This window comes from Emys orbicularis, chromosome 10 (genome assembly GCF_028017835.1).
Source record: "Emys orbicularis isolate rEmyOrb1 chromosome 10, rEmyOrb1.hap1, whole genome shotgun sequence".
Classification (NCBI taxonomy): Eukaryota; Metazoa; Chordata; order Testudines; family Emydidae; genus Emys; species Emys orbicularis.
The window spans coordinates 52,274,157-52,286,159 of record NC_088692.1 but is presented as its reverse complement, the minus strand read 5'-3'; positions in this window follow the sequence as shown (position 1 = coordinate 52,286,159).

The window sequence follows — 12,003 nt, the reverse complement described above, 5'->3', positions numbered from 1 at the left end:
CGGCCCTTTCACCCAGCACAAAAGCTCCCCCTTTCAGTATCAAGCTGTGACTAGTTGCCTTGGAAGCACTTACCGTTCTCCAAGCTTTCAAACAAAGGGGCAAACCATGCACATAGTCTCACAGCACAGGCTGGATGCAATTTACAAAAGCATCTGGAGGAGAACAGAGATGAAAGGGGAACTGGGAATCTCACAGGCTGCAACCAGCATGTTCCAGGGGGACTCATTCCCTAGGGGCTGGATTTGGGAAAAGTTCTGTCTAATGATAATTATTTAACACTCATGTCCTTCAAAACACTTGATAAACATTAGCCAGCTGACCCTCATGCCATCCGGGTGAGATAGGGAAGTAGAGATTATTTCTGTTTCACAAATGAGGAAACTGAGGCAAGTAAGGCTAAGTGACTTGCCCAAGGACACAGAAGGAATCAGTGTCTGAGCCAGGGCCTGAGCTTGGAAAAGTTCTTGCGGCCTAGGCCAGTGCTCACCATAGACTATGCCCTTCTGCATCTCCCGCAGCCAGGCTCAGACAGGGCCATGGGGCAAGCAGGCATTTGCCCAAGGGGCCAGTCTGCTGCTGCAGAGTGTTGGTTTTGATCGTTTTTCCAGTCACTAGTCCTTTGGCCAGGAGAGCAAATGGTGCCCTGATCAGAGATCCTGCTCACTCACCCTCCCTGAGGCAGATTCTCCCTTCAGTGGGCACCAGATTCCTCCCCTCCCAATGACTTTGAGTCTCCATTGGCAGGAAAATCTGACCCCAGAAGACCTGGTGGCATGGGGCATAGCAATCCTGCCAGCGGTGCTCCCTGCCCCAGGGTGCTGGGGTGAGATGAGAGGCTCTGGCTAGGGGGAAGTGTTCCCAATATGCTCCCTTGTCTACACTACAGGCACTGCTATGGCGCTGTAGCTATTGACGGTAGCACCATAGTGTAGACGCTTCACCCCCCTAGCAATGTAGTTATATCAATCTCAATTTTAAGTGTAGACCAGGCCCACACTCCACCCCTGACATTCCAGCCCTGCCTGCTGCTCTTCCTTGGTCTATGATTGCACCTGCAAAACTGACCGCCGAGATCATTCCCCTTGAAATCGGAGCCTACATTTCTCTGCTCATGTGTATTACAGCTGCCTTCCCAGGCCCAGAAAGGGCAAGGTCATGTTCACCCTTCGCCCCGACCGCACACGCACCAGCACGATGCTGTCTCACATCAAGATGATGATGATGCTTCCCTTTCCCCCTTAAGAGTTCAACATCAGCTGTCATTCATTGTTAATTTCCTGTCCAAACACCTCACCCGCAGCCGGCCGACCAAAGCCCGTTTTCATACTCAAACAACTGGAGCTTCCAGTCAGCAGCCAGGGGGTCCACAGGTAGAACAGGGGGGAAAGGGTCAGGATTGCACAAATTTGGAGGCCTAACCTCTTTCTAACCACCAGAATATAGGATGACATCTCTGGATCAGGGCTTGGTTCTACCGATGAGGACTGCGAGGGAAGGCCTTGGGAGAGAAACTGAGGCACAGAGCAGTTACATGGCTTCCCTAAGGTCACGAAGCAAAATGGTCTGACAGCCCCCTGGGTGTCAAATGGTCATTTTCAGCCCCTTTGTGCAGAGCCCTTTGCTCTTCTTGAAATTATTTCATTGGGGCTCATCAAATCTAGCCAGGCATTGAAACACACTCACTCTCCCTGTCTCTAATTTTGACACCACCACCTCTGGGAGATCCAGCCCTGCTTTCCCCCATTCATAATTCAGCCTGACACTGCACAGCAAAAATCAATTCACACTTATAAGAAAGTGCCAAGGCAAATTACTTCCCAAAGCCTCCGATGGTGCTTTCTTCTCTCCCAACGACTATATCTTTGGTGCGAAGCCCGAAATTGCAAATTAACCCCTGGAGCTCTTCCACTTCATAGAAGAGCCCTTTGGATCCACAGCTGAATTCAGATTGGTGACTGAGGAGGCTGCTGGCGACAATGCACAGTCCTCAGTTTGTCTAACCATTTGCAAATCTGTGTGTCTAGCTGCCTATATCCAAGTCCATTCATTTGTCTATCTATGAATCATTCATCTATGGATTTCATCTGCTATACAACCCTCAGCATGTGACCTTATCACATGCTGAGGGTTGTATACCAGATGAAGGTCTTGCTTGATTTAGAGTAGGATGGAAAAACAGTGTGCTATAAGAAGTGGTGTTGCTTATTCAGTAGGTGGCACTCTTCCCTCTGAGTCAGTGCAAAGCCCCCATGCAGAAGTAGGGATCAATTTGTTGCAGAAGGTGCCATTTTTTTAAAACCAGATACGATAACACATGGTCATGAAAGATCTCAAGAGGCTCCTTTTGCAAGCGAGCAGAGGTGTCCTGGATAAATTATAGCATGAAAAATTTTATTTTCCCTGTAAATTCCCCCTCACCCTTTCAAATGGATATAGTATAACTACTGTGCAGTGTTATTCTTCAGCTGCTGGCTCCACCCCAGAGGTGGAAGCATATCAGTAATAGGTGGGAGGAGGGATAGTTCAGTGGTTTGAGCCCTGGCCTGCTAAACCTAGCATTGTGAGTTCAATCCTTGAGGGGGACACTTAGGAATCTGGGGCAAAAATCAGTACTTGGTCCTGCTCATGAAGACAGGGGGCTGAACTTGATGACCTTTCAGGGTCCCTTCCAGCCCTATGAGATAGGTATATTTCCATATATTATATTATTTTAGGTGAAGTAACCCCTGCATACTTGTTGCCTACATTAGCTCCCAGGGGTGCTGGGAGACTTAGGGTATGTCTTAACTACAGCTGCACAGGAGCTACAGCTGTAGCACCACAGTGTAGATTCTTCCTACACTGATGGAAGAGGTTTGCTGTTGATGTAGTTAATCCACCTATCTGAGAGGCAGTAGCTGGGGCAATGGAAGAATCCTTCCCTCAACCTAGCTGTGTCTACAGTGGGGGTTAGGTTGACTTAACTATGATACCCAGGATGTAACCTTTTTCACAGCCCTGAGTGATGTAGCATTTTTTGGTATAGAACAGACCTTAATCAGTGTTAGCAAAGCAGTGAGATCCGCTGATAAACGGTGCCATCAGAGCACAGAGTGTTACTGTCATCAAAAAGCTGCCAAATCCAGAGACGGAGAAAAGAGGGGATTTGAAAGCTCCATAAAAGGAGTCCCTAACACTTGCTTAACAAAGCCAGATGAACAATACAAACCACTGTCCTCTGCCCCCTGCAGAATGCCTCGTCATGATGAGAAGAGTGGAGAAGAATCTGCCACGAGGGAAATATCCGAGGGAACAAATGAAAGAAAGAACAGAAGCCCCAGATGTACAAGCCAAAGTGAAAATGAAGGGCATGAACGGAGCCACGTACAGAAATGAAAGCACAGACATCGCCACTCAATCACAAACCAGCGCAGCCGGTGCGCTCCGAGTATTGCTGGCATTCAGATGCTAGATATGGGAAAGGGCTGCTGGATTTGACTGTCCAGCCCCTTTCCCTTCAAACCCAGGATTGCTTCCCTGCTCCGTAGTCTTCGAGGCACAAGTTTAAAAGTGCCAAGTGATGGGGCTCTGCTACATCACCAACTCGCTGCTTCCTGACTGAGCCCAAACCTAGGGCGGAGTCCCAGCTTCCCCTTCTCTTCCCTGCCTGTAGAATTCCAGACAATTACTAGCAACTGATGGTTGTTAGTAACGGTGGGTTGGAGCCACATACTTCAGATCCAATCTCTCTCAAAGTTTGAGAGTGTACCTCGGGTTTTGATTCAACCCATTACAGAGATGGGTTTGCCACAAAATCTGGGTCCAAATCCAAATGTCACTGAAGTTCTGGGTTCTTTAGACCTTGGGATATGGTTGGGTCCCATCTCTGATTGTTAGGGTGAATATTTTCCATTCCTTTCCTTGGGTCTCTTGGGGTAGTGGGTAAGGATCTGTTTTTACCCCCTCCAGAACAACTCCAGTTCTCCTAGTACTTGATATCTTACTTTGCAGTCGCTGTCCTTGTGACCAAATATGGCTGGGTGCCACCCCTGCACAGGGGTGTGGCAGCTGGGAGCTCCCCTCCCAGATTCTGAATGCATTGCCTCCCTGCCAGCACAGGATGTGAGAGGATCTCTGCCTATTGTTGACCAAGCTGCCCTTTGTGCAAGAGAAAAAGACAGTGCTCTCTCTTCTTCCCCCCGCCTAGCCGCTTGCAGCTGTGGCTGGCAATTTCTATCCCGTTGTCTGGCTGGTTAACTGGCTACTCCTGTTTATATTATTTCTAATTGTCTCCATTGCTCCCGCTGCGAAGTGGCACTTTGGAAGATAATGAACCTGTTCTTTCCTACAAGGTCACTGACTGGAGTGCAGCCGGGTTTGATTATTATGTGGCTTTTTAAACTAATTAACACAATCATTTTCCAACTGCAGGAAGAGAGGGAAAAAAGGGCCATCACTTCCTGTAGGGTTCAACCCGGGAGTCCCGACTGGTTCATTGCTGGCGAGCAAATCCCATCAGGAGCAATCAGGCAGAGAAAGGGGTAGATTTAGTTCACAGCCATCAGTTGGTGCATAGAGCTTTGGTGAGGTCAGGGAATAGTGGCAGCTAGTTAATATTCCTTCTCATCTCCTCCACCTTTCCATCCTGCACAACTCAGGATGGATGAGGTCTGTCAATATCGCTCCTGGATCAGTCAGAGGTTGCAACACAAAGTATACCCCCTTCTCCCAGGGACAAAGTGCTCCTAGGGTCAGATCTGGTAAGGTGCTGAAGGGATCTGGCTGAAATACTGTCAGGGTGAAACTTACCCTGCTGCATATGGGCCTGGAGAAGTTGTGTGTTCCATCTGAGTCCCACTCAAGACCTCCAATTAGGGCTGAAGTGGCGCATCGGAACTTTCTGCTAGCCCCTCTGGGCAGGAGTGAATCTCACCCCCCCGAGACCAACGTACTCAATGAACTTAGCTCATTTTGCTGTTCACGAATCACGAGCAGACATGTCATTCCAGAAGAGTGCATTAGTCACAGCTACTCCTTCCATGGTATGTGCAAACATGCTCCTGCCTAGTGGTTAGCTTGCAATCCGTTCCCCACCACTATTCAATCCCCATGCTGCATGAGCAGTCAGTTAGAGTTCTGCTTCATTACTGCATCACACCCAAACCCATGATGGCCAAGCAAACCCTTCTTGCACCAAACCATATGCAAACCCCCATTTGCACATGTATATGTCACACTCCCTCTTTCCAGCAGCACTTGTGCAAACAACCCACACTAATGTGAACAATCGTAAGAAGTAAGTTCCAGGGTATGTGTTTAGTGCCAGCACATATCTGTGGATTTTATTTGACTGTCGGAATATTTTTGCACAGTTATTTACCTAACTCCAGTGCTGAGCATGTCCTGCGAGGACTTGAGCATCTTGGACACCCATGGAGCACTCAGGCCCCAATCCAGCAAAGATTTAGGCATGTGCTTCGCTCTATGCACTGCAAGTAGTTCCACTGACATTGATGTGAATGCAAAATATTAAGAACATGCACCAGTTTTTGCAGGCTCAGGGTCCTAGAGTGCTCGGCTTTTGAGAAAAAGTCCCCTGACGGGACACTCTACTCACTGCAGATGGTACCCCCTCCTGGCCATTCTGGGGATTAGCTCTGCACAGCTCATGCCCCTTCCTGCAGTTGCACTCCACCATGCTCTGTCTCTTTCGCCGACTGTGGCCCCTCTCTTGCTCCAGGAGGCAGTGCCTCCTCATCATGACTCAGCCCTCTGGCCGGGTCACTGAGCATGGATTCCCCTTCTGGGGTACCAAACCTCTTCCACTTGACTGGTCTCAGGCAATCTACTCTGGCACTGCCCCAATGGTGCCATTTCCCCAGTGACTGGTAGGGGAACCCGGACCCGCCCACTACTCCAGGTTCTAGTCCAGGGATCCTATACCTGCCAACTATAGTCCACTTTCCCGCAGATCCTGTTGCTCCTTCTGCAGCTTCTGGTCCCAGTCCCCATCCCCTGGGTGTACCAGCTCAAAGTCCCTTCTCCCAGGGAGTAACTGCAGGCAACTGAACCCCCTAGCCTCAAACACACTTTCCTGCTCCCAGGGAGGGACTACAGACTACTTCCCTGCAGCCCGTTTCTGCTGCCAGCTTCCTGGCTTTGTAAACCCAGCCCAGTTCCTTCCCCAGATGGACTGTATCAGCAAATTAGGCCTTAGCATGCCCTGGCTTTCCTTCAGGTGCAGCCTATAGGTGAACTGGCCTAATTCACCCCTTTGGGCCTTCTGTGGGGTAGACACCCCATCACAGTCCTCAGCAGCTTGCCAGGTTAGACTCTTAGCCCCAGCCAGCCCAAAGGCCAGATTCTGCCTCCCCCTATGCAAGGAAGTACGGGAGTAAAAGGCACCCCCACCTGCACTGACTACCCAACTGTGAGTAATACTGGGGGTTACTCCCCAGCAGCCCCTCTCCCATGCAGGTGGTGATGAATGGGCAGGGCCATGGTTACAATCCCCTGACCCGCAATGTGCTGGGGGCCATACACTGCAGCAGGCATCAGTTAAGCACAAGGCATGTTCCCTCCATCCCACAGCCGGGGAACTGGGAGGCAGATTGTGATTCTTGGAGCAACAATGTGCTTACCAAGCTGCTCCCAGGGCACTGCCCCCTCCACAGGGCTCAGCCACAGCTGACCACCAGCCCCAGTTTGTGATTCCTGTGTGCACACACACTGGGCCTCCTCCTGCTACCAGTATAATCAGTGGCAGCGCAGAACCAGTCCCTCAGTGCTGCTCACCCGACCACCGGCCCCTCCACTGCTAACACGTCCTTGAGGAGTGGGACAAGGCTTAAAATAAACATGCAGCAGCAATATGATGCTCGAACAGCGTGCCCTGCTTAGCTTGGGAGAGTCATAAAAACCACTCCGTGGCCGCTGGGAATTCAATCACAGGTGTCTGATTAGGCTCAGCCCCGTCTCAAACTGGATTTCCAGGTGTGCTGATTATTCCTCGTGCCAGCGCAATCACTGCAGGCTGGAGAGACAGCAAAGACTGGGGGATAAAATTAAGTGCACGAAAGGTGCCAGATTAGTAGCCCCAGAGATGGCAATCCTCTGTTTACCCCCAGAACAGGTAAGTCACAAGCAACAACCAGATCAACCTCCCCGTCCTGCCACTGTGCCCTCTCTGTGGGCACTGTGGTCCCAACTCAAGACTTAAGCACACGTTTAAAGTTAAGCACGTGCCTACATGCGCTCCTGAATCGGGGCCTCAGGGCCTAATCCAAAGCCCTCTGAAGTCTTGCCATTGACTTCAATGGAGTTTGGATCAGAACTCAAGTAACCTTGCTCCCCTCCTTCAAATCGTTCCCCAATGCTCACTACTTCCAGCTAGCTTTTCAACACTCACCTCCATTCCAGCCCTGCCCACCTCTTCCCTGGTGATGGCCTATGGAACGAATTTAGCAATACTTTCAAGGAAGAAATCTTGATTTCAAAGAGAATTTTGCTCAATTAACCCCCTCCGAATCGGATCCCACATACTGATAATGGGAAGAAACAATTCGTGGTTGTAGGAAAGGTCAGATTATAATGAAATTAAAAATGTTAATAAATGAAAAAGCCTTAAATCCTCAGTTAAACAAAATCATATCCCCTGGCATGAGGTCACCATAGGAAGCCAATGAAAAAGCAAATCTAATAAAAGGAGTTTTGATCAGAATGGCAAATGGGAGGGGAAAAGTGTCAGCATCATAAACTGACTACAGATCAGGCCCACCGTTATCACAGACACATGATCAGAACTTAATAGTATTTGACATTTCATTAATTTAACCCGGGCTTCTTGGGAAAAGAGAAAGAACATTATTAATTTGAAAGATCTGCCCCTGGAAGAGTGAAAGGAAGGGCCTCAGAGCACAGGCTGGGAAAGAAAAGAAAATTTTAAAAGGAAAATGGTTTCTTTATATATGTTTCCTCTTTCTTCCTCTGTCTTCTAGCTTAGAAAGAGAACCTAGTTAAAGTACAGACTAAGGGTCAGAGTTTCCATTCCCAGGGCACCAAGGCAATGGAAACTGCTAGGTCATTATCACACTTTCAGGGGAACTGAACCTGTATTTCCCCCATTCCAAGCATGCCCAGCCAGGTCTCAGGACTCCTGAAGTCACCTGTCTCTGGGCAGGGACCGTTGTCCCACTTCAGGGGTTTTAAGGCTGCACGGCCCCTTCTGTACAACTGTGATATCCTCAGTAAGCTCCTGTGCTTTGCTTTCTCTCTGAGGGCTATGAACAGCGTGTAGCCAGCAGTCACAAGTTGTCATACAGCAACTTGTAAGCAAGTGCACTTATTCTTAAGGTAAAAGCCTTACAGAGAAAAAACATCATAAAACAGATTTTTAACACACACTGAACATACAAGGAGTCACCATCAGTCTAGTAAGCCAAAGTCTTCCCAACCCTTCCCAACCCCACACACACTTTGACAGCAGGTCCTGTCCATTTGCTGGATCAGAAAGCAGGCCCCAGGTCAGTTTAAACCCAGCCTTTTTATAGCAAAAGGCCTTTCTTTGGCTGTTAGTCTCTGGAAAACCCGGATTGAGTCAGTATATGCCAGTCTCCCCAGGGGTGGTACCTCTCTGGAGGTGTTACAGCTTGAATGATTCACCTTAATCACCCTTCCACACACACATTGGTTTTGGTTCCTGGAGGAGCTGTGGTAAACCCATCCCCCTAGAGCTGCGCATAATCCCTAGCCCACAATGATACACAAACCATTCAGATATTGGTTCACACACACGGCTATTGCATGGAGTTGCCGTACCTGTCCAACTCAGCACCTGGGAATTCCCTCCAGTGTGGGGAGTCCTCAGCTAATGTGCAGCCGGCACAGACAGCTCCTGGGCTACCTGGGCCTGGAGTAGAGGGCAGGTTGGGGTGAAAGGAAGTGCCGTTGGAGTGCTACAGTGCGCCAGCTATTCTCAGTGGCTGGGCAGCTACGTGGGGCCAGATTGTCAATTATTCAGCCTCTGCAAGTGGTGCCACATCTACAACTGTTCAGCACCAAGTGTGCTCCCCATGTGCACCAACTGAGCAGCTTTGAAAATCTGGCCATTTATTCTGATATCTAAATGAGAGCTGAGCTCTCCCCTCTGAGGGATGCCGAACAACTGAAAATCTCACCCTCAACTCTTTGAAAAGCAGGAGGAATTTAGAGCACAGAGCTGGCTTGAGAATCAAGGGAGCACAACTGGTTTCTCTGCACTCCACCATCTGCAGCTGTACTCCACAGAGAGACTCTGGGCCTAACATGGTCTTCTATATTGAACTGAAGAAGTGGATCAACGTCCACTACAGGTGAAGTCCAGCCAACAATAATTCTGGTGAAAGGTTAGCCTCTCCTCCCGAGCAGATCAGAGCAAGCAAAAACATTTCCTTGAGATGACATTTGCATAGATTTCATAGTGAGAATTCAACACCTTAAACCTAACACAGCAAAAGTCTCCAGCTACCAGCCCAAGCAGGTCTGGAAATGTCAGGGGATATCATCATTATCTTCTCACCATAATATAGCTGATTGGGAGACTGCCAAAAATAAAAGACTAAGGATTTCTATTGTATGGCAATGTGAATGTCACAAGGGGAGAGCTTTTCAAGAGCTGATCCAGAAGGGTGAAATTAGAGTGACTTTGGAGAAAGAGAATCTTTGTGCGAAATCCCACGATGCTGCTTTGCAGGTAATGGGCTTCTACAGGGGAGGTTCCTTTTTAAATCTAATTGGTTAAAAAAAAGTAGCTGGATGTACTTTCAACAGCGGGGGAAGGTTGCTTCACTTAATCCTCAAACTTTTAAAAAAGTACTTTCTGGATCTTCCCCTGGTATTTTAAGAAACTTCAGCATTCGTAGAGAATTATTTTAAAGGATTTTTGAAATTGTCATTTTTTTCCAGTGGAGTTGAATATTATTACATACCAGAGTCTGAACTGATACCTGCAGGGCAGCCAATTTAGCTCCATGTATTTCCACTGCTTTATCAAGTTCCTCTCTTGATTTTTCTGCGGGGTCCAGCTGAGATGCCATATTATTAAAAACAGAGCTGGGATGGAGCTGCAAAGTTTGATCCCAATTCTGGATGTGGATCCCCAGTTTCCACAGAATTCTGTTGTCTACAGGAGCACCCAGAGGTCTCACTCAGGAACAGGGCCCCATTGTGCTAGGTGCTGCAAAACCATATTAACAGACTCGGTCAGTGCCCCAAAGAGCTCAAAAGTCAAAGACATTTCTATTTAATCCATGTTCTTAGCTAAGCAGGGCATCTCTCAGAGAAGCTAAGGCTGAGTAACATCAACTGTGTTGGGCCCATTACCTGGGGAGCAGCCTGGAGGAACTCTTATTAAAGATCCCTACTGTTGTACCCCCAATTCATTTGCCAGCTGGGCCTTTATCTTTAAATCCCCATCCATAGACTGGCCTGAATCTGCAGAGAGTTGTCAGGGAGATGTCACATAGAGTCCGTATCTTCCAGGCTTACTGCACTCAGGCAGAATCAATGTCCTGAGGCCACACCCCTCACCCCACCTATGCCAGCCACTGTATCAATCACAGAAAGACTGGGAGTTGAAGTCAGGGAAGTCTTTCTCTGAGTCAGAAACCATCCAGGCCTTTGTATCTCACTGCAGGAGATGGACTTTGCTGGTCTGCCCCTTCCCTTGTGTAGAAGTGGCACCTGGCCTGATCCTCAAGAAAATCTAAAACGCTAAATGTCCTCCAGCTACAGTGCTCAGCAAGCAGAGCTGAGGTAGAACAAAAGGCCAGGCAGGCTCAGATTCAGAGCAGAAGAGGCCCCATATAAAAGAAACAGCAAACATTCCTTACGTTCACTAGACCATCGGAGCATCCCCCTGCCCATGCTTCATAATTACCGTGTTCTATTTGTTCCCTCTGAAGCATCTGGTACTGTCCACTGTTGGAAGACAGGATTCTGGGCTAGATGGACTATTGGTCCCACCCACTGTTGCCAGTCTTATGTTCAGGCACTCACCTAGGATGTGGGAGACCAGGTTCAAGTCCCTGTTCTAGCTAATGTAGAGCAGGGACTTGAATGTGGGTTTCCCACATCCCACGTAACTGCCCTAACATCTAGGCTATTGGCTAGGCTGGGGTCTCATCCTGGACCTGAGAAACCTTCCTGACGAAGGTTTCAGAAAACATTTCAGTTCTGATGAAACGCCATTTTTCCAGCAGAAAAAAAGTGCAATCGAAAATGTTTTGACCAGCTCTAAGAGGGATCAGTCCACTCCTACCCACAGAACCCAAGCTGTAGGTCCCCAGAGAAGGAGCTTCTCAGCAGGGGTAGGGGGTATTGCAGAAGTGCAAGATACTAACAACTTTCTGTACCGCCCTGAAAGTCTGCAATCAAAACAGTTCATACCTCCTGCTTCCCTTTTACCCCAAGGCCCAAATCCTCAGCATGGAAGGCAATGGCACTGTGCCAGATTGCACCTGAACATCTGGCCCTGTGTTCTCCCCAGCAGTTCATCCTTTTCCTATTGCTCACTGTTCTCTCTCCACCATCCCCAGCTCTTCAATTGCTAGACCTGGTTGGAAATTTTCCAGCAGATGATCATTCTGATGGAAAATGCAGCTTCTGCAAAATCGAAATGTTCCTTGGGGAAAATCTTGATTTTGCCCAAAATTTTCAATTTCCCATTGGAAAAATCCAAATGAAATATTTCATTTTGGATCAGTTGGACCTGCTTTGGAACATTTTGTTTTGTTGAACCGACACAGAATATTTAGTTTCAAATCAGTTCAATAAATTGTCAACCTGCATTTCCTTATCAGCACACTGTCTTATGGGAGATGGCATTTAGATCCCCGTTCTGTGGTCCGGGCTGAGCTCCTTTGAGGACTATATCACCCATAACAGATGGAAGATTTCTGTCTGACCAAGAACTGTGCATTATCTGAGTCACATGACTGGTTGCATCATGGGAGATGTAGTCCGGCCAGGCAGCTTAATCCATGGGG